A 12358-nucleotide genomic window follows, 5' to 3' on the forward strand; every position below is an offset into this window, starting at 1 on the left:
CTACTGTATTTCTATCCTGTATCTAACTCTAGCTATTGTATACCTATATCTCTCTCTACATAGATTTCTCTCTATCTGTTTGAAGCTGCTTGCTGTTAAACAGCTGAGGGGGGTGCTTTACAGCTGCAGACTGAGTGACTGACTCACACAGGCAGAATGATCCCAGTGCACTGACAGCTGCTTTTCAAGAAGAGAAAGCTTTGAGAGAGGTTCCCTTGGTATTCACTTGTTTGCTGAACCAACTGGCATGGAAGGGCAGGTGCTGCATGAAGGGAGCCCACCTCTCTCCCAGCACAGGGGCCCAAGCTTACACCGAGTTCAGAAAACTGGAGTTTGTCCGGCTGTCCAGATGATGGATTTTTTGATCAGAGGTAAAAAAAAGTCTACAAAAAGATGGCACAAAAAAGTGAAACATTTACCCTGGCCGTTGCTTGATCTTTTAAATGGAACTACCGTACATGATATAACGAGGTTCGATGCGCAGGGCTGATCAAAGCACTTCTAAAATGAAGTTATTTCGGGATCTTTGTCATTAAGTGGACGTTCAACTACTCATGTGAACATTTTTTACACCGGATGAAAAATAATGGTTTTCAGACAAATCGCAACATTAAGCTTCCAATTCCCAGAAGAGCCAGTGCTGATGGAACGCTGCCTTGTTTGGATTCCTCTAGACGCGTCTTTGTGCAGAACAGTGCGATTGAGTGACACACTCCTTGCTGCTGCTTGCCTAGTCGGCCTCAGAAATGAACTTTTGCCTTATTCTTCTCATTCGCGTGTCATCTAATACTGCAGCACATCATAAAAAAAGCAAAGCTAATGGAGAGCTTCTCCTTGTTTTGATTGGCCACAATAATTCCCCAATACATTTGTTTAAACAACCTTAAAGGAGTTAGGAAATTAAATCTAACACGCCTAATTTGGTGACGTAGAGGTTCCTGTTACATAACCTCAGATCACAAAAGGAACTAGTCATCTCTTCAGCATTGCAACTCAGTATGAAAGGCAGTGTGCTTGCAGCAGATGGCTCAGCTGCACCAAGCAAGGAGGCAGCTGCTCTCTACCATGAGACAATACAGGGAGGAACTCCCCCGGAGTGACTGGGACACACAGCACCGCGGAGGGCCGCCCCTCCTCCAGAGCCCCCCTCCTCTCCTCCAGACAGCCCAGCACAGGCTGCAGGTGCAGGAATTATTCACAAATCAAACTAATCAAATTGATTTGCATTATCCACACACTCGCTTACTAGGCGAGGACCAACGTGGAGGACAGTGTTAGCTTCCTAGGAAAATGTAGGAGAAAAAGAAGCAGGGAGGGAAAGAAGGCCACCACTGCATAGCAGTTTGATCCATGCCTGGTTTTACTAGTTTAAAAACAGACCTGAGCTTGTTACCTGTACACTGTGGGCTAATCAAGCTCATAGTAAAACCTGGAATGGGTGACACTGCTTTGCAATAGGAGTCTTATTTCCATCTCTGGGAAGCTGGGTGGGGGAGTAGTGACAATAGTACTGATAAAGGACAGGGAATCAGACTTTTGGACGGACCATTAACATTTGCTTTATATCCAACAAGCTTTAAAACTGTCCAGTATTGTCACCCTGCGTTCTAAAAAGGTGTTACCTGGTAGGCCTGCTTTCTGCAGAAGTAGTTCTGCTTGTGTTTTTAGAACAGGTTTGACATCCTGTTTTATAGGATTTACTCGCTCGCCACATCACAGTAGGGTAAATAAACAGCGGACGCAATTGCCTGTAAGAGCTCTCCAAGAGAAAATGCTTTATCATGATTTTAGTTTGCATTACATGCTCTTTAAAATGTCAAGGCTTTAAAACTGAAGTGGTGAAATATCATATGAAACTGGAAGTCACTTCTCACCATCGCTACAGAGAAGAGCAACGGAAATTGTAACCTCAAGCTACGTGCGCTCATCAAACTGTGAAAAAAACACCAAACAGACCATCTCTGTCTCCCAAGCTCTATATCACAAGCCCTATGAAAGGAGTTCTCTTCCTCTTAGCACGGTTTGAAAACTAGGAGTAATTCAACAGCAACAGAAACACTTTTAAAAAAAACTACACTTCCTGTTAAACAAACCCAGTACTGGCCCTCCTAGGCTTAGCTAGCTGGAACACAATGCACAGAAACTCTTTTTTCATGGTAATCCGCATCCCCCCCCCCCCCCCACAATGAGAACGTCAGCAGCAGCAGGATGGAGCTGTGATGTCACTGTTGCTAAGGGGAAGCGAGGCCTAGTACAGAATGTTACACCCGGTAGGACTGGTCTGTCTTTTTCTGTTACGCTCACCTGAATGCTTCTCTGAATGCACCGGTTCTATTTACCTATATATATTATATATATATATATATATATATAAATTCAATGCTATACTGTGGGAGAGAGAAGTACTGATATAAATCTGCAATAAAGGCAGTTTGTTTAATGCCTTCAAATAAACGCGTACAAGTTGATGGTAGGGTGTACGATCACAGTGCTGGAGAGCTACTCCACTAAACCAAACAAACAATCTGAAATCCAAAAAAAAGCAGCTTTTCAAAAATCATACAGCTACAAAAAACAAACAAAACGTAGAAATTAAACTAAACCTACAATGTTTCAACTTGTTTCAGACATCTGCATTGCTGAAGTGTCATGCACAATTCAGGACAGGCGCGATTGCCAGATCAGATGGTCCCAGCCAGGGGTCCTTGAATAAATAAAAGGTGTTCAGTCTGTGCCATGATAACAGTTTGGTTTGCTGCATCCCCTGTCCTTAATATTTCTATGCAGTAAAATAAACAAGGTATGTAGGCAAGTTATTCCTGCACAGACCTTCAACCCAAAGCAGAAAATTATTAGTTGGACTGTTTCATTATTTTGAAAAAAAAAAAAAAATCTACCCAGCTAGTTCAGGAAACGAGGTGCAGCAAACCAGCCAATTTTTTGGGGGGTTGTCCTTACATGTGTGAATAATAAACCAGGCTCCTGCAGAACAGCAGGCAGTCTTCCAGGACACACACACACACACACACACACACACACACACACACACAGAGTCTCGCTGGCATGCAGAGTGTTGAGGCGATGGCACTCTGTTAATTCATAGGAATCAGGTTGCTAGATCAATGAGGAATGAGGCACTCTGCGGTCCTGCAGGGAATGGGATGTTCTCCTCTGTTTATTAACAGTGACAGCCGGGAGCCACAGAGTGAAATGCATTATAAGGCTATGCTATTACAGCATGTATATACGGGTGGTGCTAAATACAGCAGCCCACGGGTTCCAAAACCATTCCATCTTACACGAGAGCTCAATAGTCTCATTGGGCACGTCCGTTATGTAAACTGCTTTTACACAAGCTCTGTATTTATGTTCTTCATTCCCAAAGCCTGCTATTGCAGCACGTTCCGCTATACAACACAAGCTCTTGACTGTACGGTGCACTGAGTCAGGCGCAAGACTCATTTTGCCATTGCCCGAACTTGAACAGGGAGGAGTGGAAGGGTGCGAAAACTTGTCGGTGCAAATTAAGCACAGAGCATCATACAAAATCAAGAGCTTGTGCAGCAAGCGTGGCGCACTGGAAAGAGAGTATAAAACACACACGTGCTGGAAAAGCTAATCCACATGGAAACAGGAGTCAAAACGTAGCTGATAAAAATCAGCGTTCTTGTAATTGGACGGATCCCTCGGTCTGCTGGGCATGGCTTTGCCAGCCGTCAGGGATATTTGCAAGAGGCTGCTGTGCTTGTGTGTTGCATTCCCCTGTGGAGCAGTCTGAAGCCGAGGGAACACGAAGCCCCTTTGTGGTTTGGTACGTGGTTTCAGGACACTGCACGGCACACCAGGGGAGACTTGGGGGTTTTGATACAGCAATGTTGCATCAAACTAGGTGTCCTGGAACCAGGCTTCAAGCCACTGTTCTGAAAAAATGTCGCTTAATGAGCTTTATGGACTCCTGTTTAAGAACCGATGGACCGGACTTTATTGGAAAAACCGGAGCCTCGCTACAGACTATTCTGAACGGAAGCAATATTCTATATGACACCCGGTGAATTTGAATTTGAGTGTTCTGTTCTACTCCCCATTCGCTGATGTAAAAAGCCTTAGAATTGGTTGCATTTCACTATGCGGTACACGTTGTTCAATGATAACCCCACAGATTAGAGGTGATCCCCAACATCCTGCTGAGCGACTCCACAGCTGAACCACATTCGTTACAGAAATGGAGAGACAGCAGCCGTGTGTGGAATATGAAATATAGAAATGGCTTTCTTTGCAAACAGTACTTGTATTATTGCTGTAAATCAAACGTTAGCCTTTGCCCGATTAACCAGCGTCAAAAAAACACGCAGAGGTGTGTTAAGATAGTTTTAATTATCCAGCGTTGGCCCATTTTTTTTTATATTCAGTATTTGTTCACAGTCTCTCACACACAAATCCAATTTTAAAACGGACGGGCTACTTCTGATGGCTTTTAAAACATTCCCAACATGTTAAAACGTTTATGAAAATGGAACAGAAACGAACACCCTTAAATTTATAATCTAATCTGCTGGTTTTTTTTTTTTCTTTAATAGGGGTGTAACTAACGATGCACTAATGTCGCGATCCTGCATCGCTACACTGAATGCAGGTTGAAGTATAAAATGCATCGCCATGCATGGACCCAAGAGGCTACTTATAAGATCAGATGATCATTGAATGATGAGACTAATTAAATGATAGGGAGAGTATGCATTCATACCCACTGTACAGTAAAACACACTTATTCTTTATTCAAGAACTACATGGTGATTTGCAATGAGCCACATGGTGTCTTTGGTGTTGTATCCTGATACAAATGTAATAGAGGTATGCGTCGACACATCATGTTAAGCAATGATCTCCATTCATCCCTAGTTATTGAGGCTACATCTGTAGCTTGAAGTTCTCAACACATTCAAGCTGCTCCATAATGTATTTGACCTGCATCTTATGTGTATTGCAAGCTCTATTATTTTCTGCTTGGTCATCAGACCATTGGATTACAAATTAAAGAAACTGTTTGACCCGTACTTTGTTGTCTGTCTATCATTGGATTACTACACCTGCGCACTAATTACCACAAGGAGACATAAATCCTTGCACTGTGATCAATGCTCATTAAGCTTTCATTATCATTTGGACCATTCATGATGTGCTTGAAATCCTGAAGGTCGGAGTGAACACTGGGGTGCATTTGGTTTCACTGTGTCTGATCTGTTTATGTAGGCGATGGGAAGGGATGAGAACATGACCCCAGCTGAACAAAACCAGCAGGACTCAGCGTGCTGACTCTGCGCCAGGCTCTTCATTGGCAGGGGCTGGCTGTACGATCAACAGACACGCACGCAAAGCATGGAAAATCAGGAGGTAGGGTTACAGCATCACACAATGCAGAGTCAACCCATTTCCATTACACACAAAAGACAACATTCCTCCGCCCAGGAGAGCAACCACCAAGAAAAGGTGTTAAAACCAATCCTCGCCCAGGACAACTGGAAGCTGCTAGAGACTGGAATATGCTGGCAGATGTTGGTCAACGGCTTATTTTTCCACCTGAGATTGCCACCACTAACCTTCGACCAGATATTGTCTTGTGGTCTGGATCAGCACGCCTTGTTCACCTGGTAGAGTTAACAGTGCCATGGGAGGATGCTGTAGATGAGGCGTATGAGAGGAAGAAACTGCGGTATGCTCAACTAGCCACTGAAGCGGAACAGCGAGGATGGAGAGTTCGGGTTTACCCAGTGGAAGTGGGTTGTCGAGGATTTGTGGCACACTCTACAACCCGGTTTCTCAGAGACGTCGGATTCAGTGGCCAAGAGTTGCGTCGCACAGTGAAGAACTTATCTGAAGCAGCAGAGAGGAGCAGCAACTGGCTGTGGTTGAGACGGAAAGATTCTGGCTGGGGACAGGTAAGTAAGCTGGGCTGAGTTGAGTGGGGGACGGAGGGGGGTGATGCTGGGACGCCAGAATCACCGTCGAGCCCTCTTGAGGTGTCGTGGGCTAGTCGACGAAACACTGAGGATGGAAGGTGCCCACTTGAAAACCCCAGAGATGTACCCTACTTAGCTCAATCCAGACGGTTGTCATGCTGATGCGCTGGGGAGGCCGCACTTTGGTTGATCCCCGGAGCCAGCATCGCAGCCGTTGTGTGTGCTGATGCGCCAGGGAGGCAAAATAAGCTGATCCCTGGAGCCAGCATTACACTTCAGCCATTAACACCAGACAGAAGGATATCTACATCATCATATGGAAGGAAACGTAAATGGATGGAGACACATATGGATCACATTAGTTTACTGTAAAGCTACGTCTTAGTTGGTGCTTATCTTGGCGAGAGCCGAGTTCAAATCAGCATGAAGTTTTAACATCTACTCTCGTGTAATGGAAATCATGAAGATCTGGATACGTCCAGTGACTGCTGTGAATAGTGCAGCTGGCAACAAGGGAAAGACCTTGTGACAGCCTGGAGAGACAGCTGACAGGAGGAAAGAGACCCCATTGGGGCTGGTAAGGGTTAGCTACCCTTGTCGGCAGTATCCAGCTCTGTGTTTACAGGATGCTGGAGACACCCGCCCAAGGCTTCTAAGAAATTAAAGAGAAAAATACCCCTAGAGTCTGCGAGAGCGGGGGCGGAAGATGACTCAACGTTGGACAACACGGTTAACGACTTAGGAACGGAAACGGATATGAGTATGGAGAGTACTTCACAAAAGACTAGTTCAAGATCTGCAGTTAACAAAGACATGGAACTCCAGGTTTGTGTCTGCGGCTGGAGCAAGGCGACAACGGTCAGGGGTTTGAAGATTCATCAAGGGAGAATGAAATGCTTGAGGGAGAAGGGACAAGGGCCTCGCATTGATCAATACTTCTTACGAAGTCAGTCAAGTCAGTCGAATGAAATCCAGCGACAGGAAGCAAACCACAGTTCGCAGGATATCAGCACCCCTGTCATAGATGTGAGGAGGACTTGCATGGACACAGTTAGTGATGAACCTAATGATCCTTGTGAACCCGGTCAGACAAACCAGCATAAGAGAGAAAAGAACCTCAACGGGCACAAGCCTGGAGTTAAATGGCCAAGAGCTTGTGAGAAAACTGCATGGGACACAGTAAACACAGATCTCTGCGTTGCATTGGAAAGATTAAGTGGAACAGTTGAAAAGAAGCTGGATAAATTTGGGGACATCATCTACGCATATGGAAGTGAGAGGTTTGGAGTTGAAAAAAGGAAGGAAAAAGTACAAACTATTCCTGGAAAGTCTAGACGGCAGCAGGAGATTGAACGCTTAGTTAGAGAAAGGAGACAGCTGAGGAACCAATGGAGAAGAGCAGAACAAAGTCAGAAGGAGGGACTCAATCTCTTACAAAGGGTCATAAAAGATAAGCTTGCAACATTGCGCAGAGCTGAGCGCCTACGGAAACGCTACAAAAAGAAGGAGCGTGCGAGAGCTAACTTTTATAAAGACCCATTCAAATTTGTAAAGAAGTTATTCACCAGTGAGAAGAATGGCACACTAAAAGCAACTAAGGTTGAGCTGGAGAGATATTTGGAGGAAACACATACAGATTCAAAAAGGCAGGAGCCTATGTCAATTCCGTCAGACATCCCACCTATTAATCCACCAGAATACCAAATGGAGGACTGTGCACCTAAGTGGAAAGAAATAGAGCAAGCTGTGAAAAAAGCAAGGGCTTCATCATCTCCAGGGCCTAATGGAGTTCCGTACAGAGTGTACAAGAGTGCTTCAGGAGTTCTACGAATTCTGTGGAAATTGATGAAAGTGACATGGGAAAAACAGGTTGTACCAAGAGCATGGCGCCGAGCAGGTGGAGTCTTTATACCTAAAGAAAAAGATTCTACAAGCATCAGTCAGTTTCGTCCCATTTCCCTATTAAACGTAGAAGGCAAGATTTTCTTCAGCATTATTGCTCAGAGATTGTCAGCTTACCTATTAAAGAACTGCTTCATTGACACTTCAATACAAAAAGCGGGCATTCCAGGTTTCCCAGGTTGCTTAGAACACATCAATGTGATCTGGCAACAAATTCAATCAGCTAAAAAGGAGAGGAAGGAGCTCCATGTGACATTCCTGGATTTGGCTAATGCATATGGTTCAGTGCCACATGAACTACTTTGGGCAGCATTTGATTTTTTCAGTGTACCGATGACAATAACAAATTTAGTGAAAGCCTATTTTGGAGATTTACAATTCAGTTTTTCAACTTCAGAATTCAGCACTACATGGCAATGCCTAGAGGTTGGAATAATGGCAGGATGCACCATTTCTCCACTGGCTTTTACCATGGCAATGGAAGTAATCATTAGGGCATCAAAATGGGTAGTAGGAGGAGAGCGCTTGGCTTCTGGAATGCGACTACCACCAATTCGAGCATACATGGATGACATGACAACCATGACTACAACAGTAGCCTGCACTAATCGCTTATTGGGCAAATTAACCAATAACATTGAATGGGCACGAATGCAATTCAAGCCCACTAAATCAAGGAGCATCTCTATAATTAAAGGCAAAGTAGTAGATAAAACATTCTTCATTAATGGTGAGGCAATACCAACAGTGTCTGAGAAGCCAGTGAAGAGTCTTGGGAGATGGTACGACGGGGATCTAAAGGACACAGTTCGTGTGGGAGAAGTTAGACAACAAGCAGTGGAAGGGTTGAAGAGCATAGACAGCTGCGCTCTACCAGGTAAACTAAAACTCTGGTGCTTTCAGTTTGGTCTACTGCCGAGGTTGCTGTGGCCACTGACTGTGTACGAGGTTTCTTTGACAACAGTAGAGAAGCTGGAAGCTTTAATCAGTTCATACATCAGGAAATGGTTGGGAGTTCCACGCTGCCTCAGCAGAGTGGGACTTTATGGTAAAGGAATACTGCAGCTACCAGTCTCTGCTCTAACCGAGGAGTTTAAGTGCGCCAAGGTCAGACTGGAAATGACTTTAGTAGAGTCACGCGATAAATGCGTAAGGGAGGCAGCACCTGTGTTGAAAACTGGAAGAAAGTGGGCGGCAAAGAAAGCTGTGGAAGATGCAAAGGCTGCCCTTCGAATTGGTGATATCATGGGGCAAGTTCAGCATGGAAGAGGGGGTCTTGGTTTCAGTTCAACTCCTCCTACATGGCACAAGGCGGCCCCAGCTCAAAGGAGGAAGCTGGTAGTCAACGAGGTGCAAAAGCAGGAGGAGAGGATGAGGTGTATAAAGGCCATTTCCCAGGCCAAACAGGGAGAATGGATGAGATGGGAGAGTGTGGAACAACGCAAGATTGGCTGGCAAGACCTATGGTCAATGGAACAGAGCAGGATCAGTTTCCTCATCAGGTCAACATATGATGTTCTCCCATCACCACAGAACCTAAACCTCTGGGTAGGAGAGGATCCCTCATGTCCTTTGTGTTCAACACCTGCAACATTAAGGCACATTTTGACAGGATGTAAGGTGGCTCTTAGCCAAGGACGGTTTACTTGGCGCCATGACCAGGTGCTGCAATGTTTGGCCTTAGCATTGGAAGACAAGCGTAACATGACCAATAAGTTGCCACCTGTTCCATCAAAACATTACACACAAAAGACAACATTCCTCCGCCCAGGAGAGCAACCACCAAGAAAAGGTGTTAAAACCAATCCTCGCCCAGGACAACTGGAAGCTGCTAGAGACTGGAATATGCTGGCAGATGTTGGTCAACGGCTTATTTTTCCACCTGAGATTGCCACCACTAACCTTCGACCAGATATTGTCTTGTGGTCTGGATCAGCACGCCTTGTTCACCTGGTAGAGTTAACAGTGCCATGGGAGGATGCTGTAGATGAGGCGTATGAGAGGAAGAAACTGCGGTATGCTCAACTAGCCACTGAAGCGGAACAGCGAGGATGGAGAGTTCGGGTTTACCCAGTGGAAGTGGGTTGTCGAGGATTTGTGGCACACTCTACAACCCGGTTTCTCAGAGACGTCGGATTCAGTGGCCAAGAGTTGCGTCGCACAGTGAAGAACTTATCTGAAGCAGCAGAGAGGAGCAGCAACTGGCTGTGGTTGAGACGGAAAGATTCTGGCTGGGGACAGGTAAGTAAGCTGGGCTGAGTTGAGTGGGGGACGGAGGGGGGTGATGCTGGGACGCCAGAATCACCGTCGAGCCCTCTTGAGGTGTCGTGGGCTAGTCGACGAAACACTGAGGATGGAAGGTGCCCACTTGAAAACCCCAGAGATGTACCCTACTTAGCTCAATCCAGACGGTTGTCATGCTGATGCGCTGGGGAGGCCGCACTTTGGTTGATCCCCGGAGCCAGCATCGCAGCCGTTGTGTGTGCTGATGCGCCAGGGAGGCAAAATAAGCTGATCCCTGGAGCCAGCATTACACTTCAGCCATTAACACCAGACAGAAGGATATCTACATCATCATATGGAAGGAAACGTAAATGGATGGAGACACATATGGATCACATTAGTTTACTGTAAAGCTACGTCTTAGTTGGTGCTTATCTTGGCGAGAGCCGAGTTCAAATCAGCATGAAGTTTTAACATCTACTCTCGTGTAATGGAAATCAGCCAGTAACTAAGACATGAACCGACTCGGGTTTCCTGAACCGAGCGAGGAGGTAGGCTGGAGATCCCCAGTCCTGTTCCCCAATCGACTTAAAGCAGAAGCGATTGGGTATCGATTTGATCCGCTCGTCGTGCGCTTGCGTCTGTCACCCAGGCTGGCCCTGCTTTATCAAAAGCAGTGTGAAATCAAGTACCTGACCCGCATGTCACCAGGTCCTGACCCGGAAAGGTTCTGTCCCGGGTAGAGCATGCCAGTGTGAACGGGGCTTTAGATTAACTTTCTTTAAAAAAAAATATATAATAAATAAAAGTATGCATGTAACTGTATTCCACTTCATTACCCTCCCTCTCACTGTGTTAAGCTGCATTTTAAAAAAGGCAACGTCAAGATAAATTTAGCCCTGAACGCAGTGGCATTATTACTGTCGCATTTCCTTTATAGAAATAATAAAAAGGGTTCAGTTCCCACGAAGCAGCTAGATTACAAACAGGAAGCAACAAGCAGAAATCCAATCTGTTGGTCACCTTCCACTGCGGCTCATCCCCAGAAATAGGTTTGAATTGAGAGAGTTGAGGGGGGGTGGGTTGAGGAAAATAACCTTGGGCAACCGATTTCTGAAACACAGCCAGCCGCATCTCAAGTCTTCATTTATCATGAGGAATAAGAGGCCGAGATCAAATTCTCACCATCATATATATTTTTTTTTTCAGTGCAGTCTCTCGTCAGTCGCTGTTTTTCTACCCAATTTAGAATGTCAGATCATGCCTCCTCAACGTAGCTCGGGAGAGCGGAAGGTCAGTAGGGGTCATCCGATCCGATCCAAACCCACGGCCTCTTCATGCCAAGGAGCTCTGTAGCGGATGTTTCTGATTTTGAATGTGACAAGGCTACATTTTGTTCTGTATATATTGAAATACCTACTTTAGACTGAAATAAGAGTAAAAAAAATAATAAAACACAGCCCGAATGACGATTTGAAGCCAGTGACCACTCACCCCCACCTCCCATGGGCAGCAGTGTGGAGTAGTGGTTAGGGCTCTGGACTCTTGACCGGAGAGTTGTGGGTTCAATCCCTGGTAGGGGACACGGCTGCTGTACCCTTGAGCAAGGTACTTTACCTAGATTGCTCCAGTAAAAAAACCCAACTGTATAAATGGGTAATTGTATGTAAAGAATAATGTGATATCTTGCAACAATTGTAAGTCACCCTGGATAAGGGCGGCTGCTAAGAAAGAAATAATAATAATCTGAAACCCATTCCACCAATTAGTTTGTTGTTTTTGCCTGTTTAATTTATTTGCAATGCTTCACTGAACACACATTTACAAAACACACAGCGGGTCACTTGTCCTTGAAAGATCTAAAAAAGAAAGAAAGACTTTTTCTTCTCTCGCTCTCCGTGTTCTCCCACAGACTAAAGCTGCTGTCATCTTCAGCTGCCAACCAGGCAGCTCAAAACCTGGCTAAACAAATCAGTAACCACAGCGACGGCTCATACCGCTTCAGTGCTGTATTATTTCGTGTCAATCAGAAACCAGTGAACTGGCAAACTCGCAAAACAGCGAGATGGTACCATCCACCACTTCACCGTCTCTTGACAGAACATTTCAGAACCAGAACGCCTCTCCTGCGCCGCGAGGACCAGGTTTCAAAGGACGGATAATCTTAAAAGGGTCTGCAAGGCGAGAATGTTGCATGATGGCCTAGCATACCAATTCTAATTACTGCAGCATAATTAGCTGTAATTGAACAAAATATCCTTGTTATTTTAATTTCA

The 12358-nt window shown here is 45.3% G+C and overlaps 1 protein-coding gene across 6 annotated transcripts in view; it reads right to left on the reverse strand.

Annotated features, from left to right (window-relative positions):
- The window catches only part of LOC117434275 (protein Aster-A-like), a 40065-nt gene that overhangs the window by 14101 nt on the left and 13606 nt on the right, over positions 1 to 12358 (reverse strand). The window lies entirely within an intron of this gene.

The sequence above is a fragment of the Acipenser ruthenus genome, chromosome 38 (assembly GCF_902713425.1).
Source record: "Acipenser ruthenus chromosome 38, fAciRut3.2 maternal haplotype, whole genome shotgun sequence".
Taxonomy (NCBI): Eukaryota; Metazoa; Chordata; class Actinopteri; order Acipenseriformes; family Acipenseridae; genus Acipenser; species Acipenser ruthenus.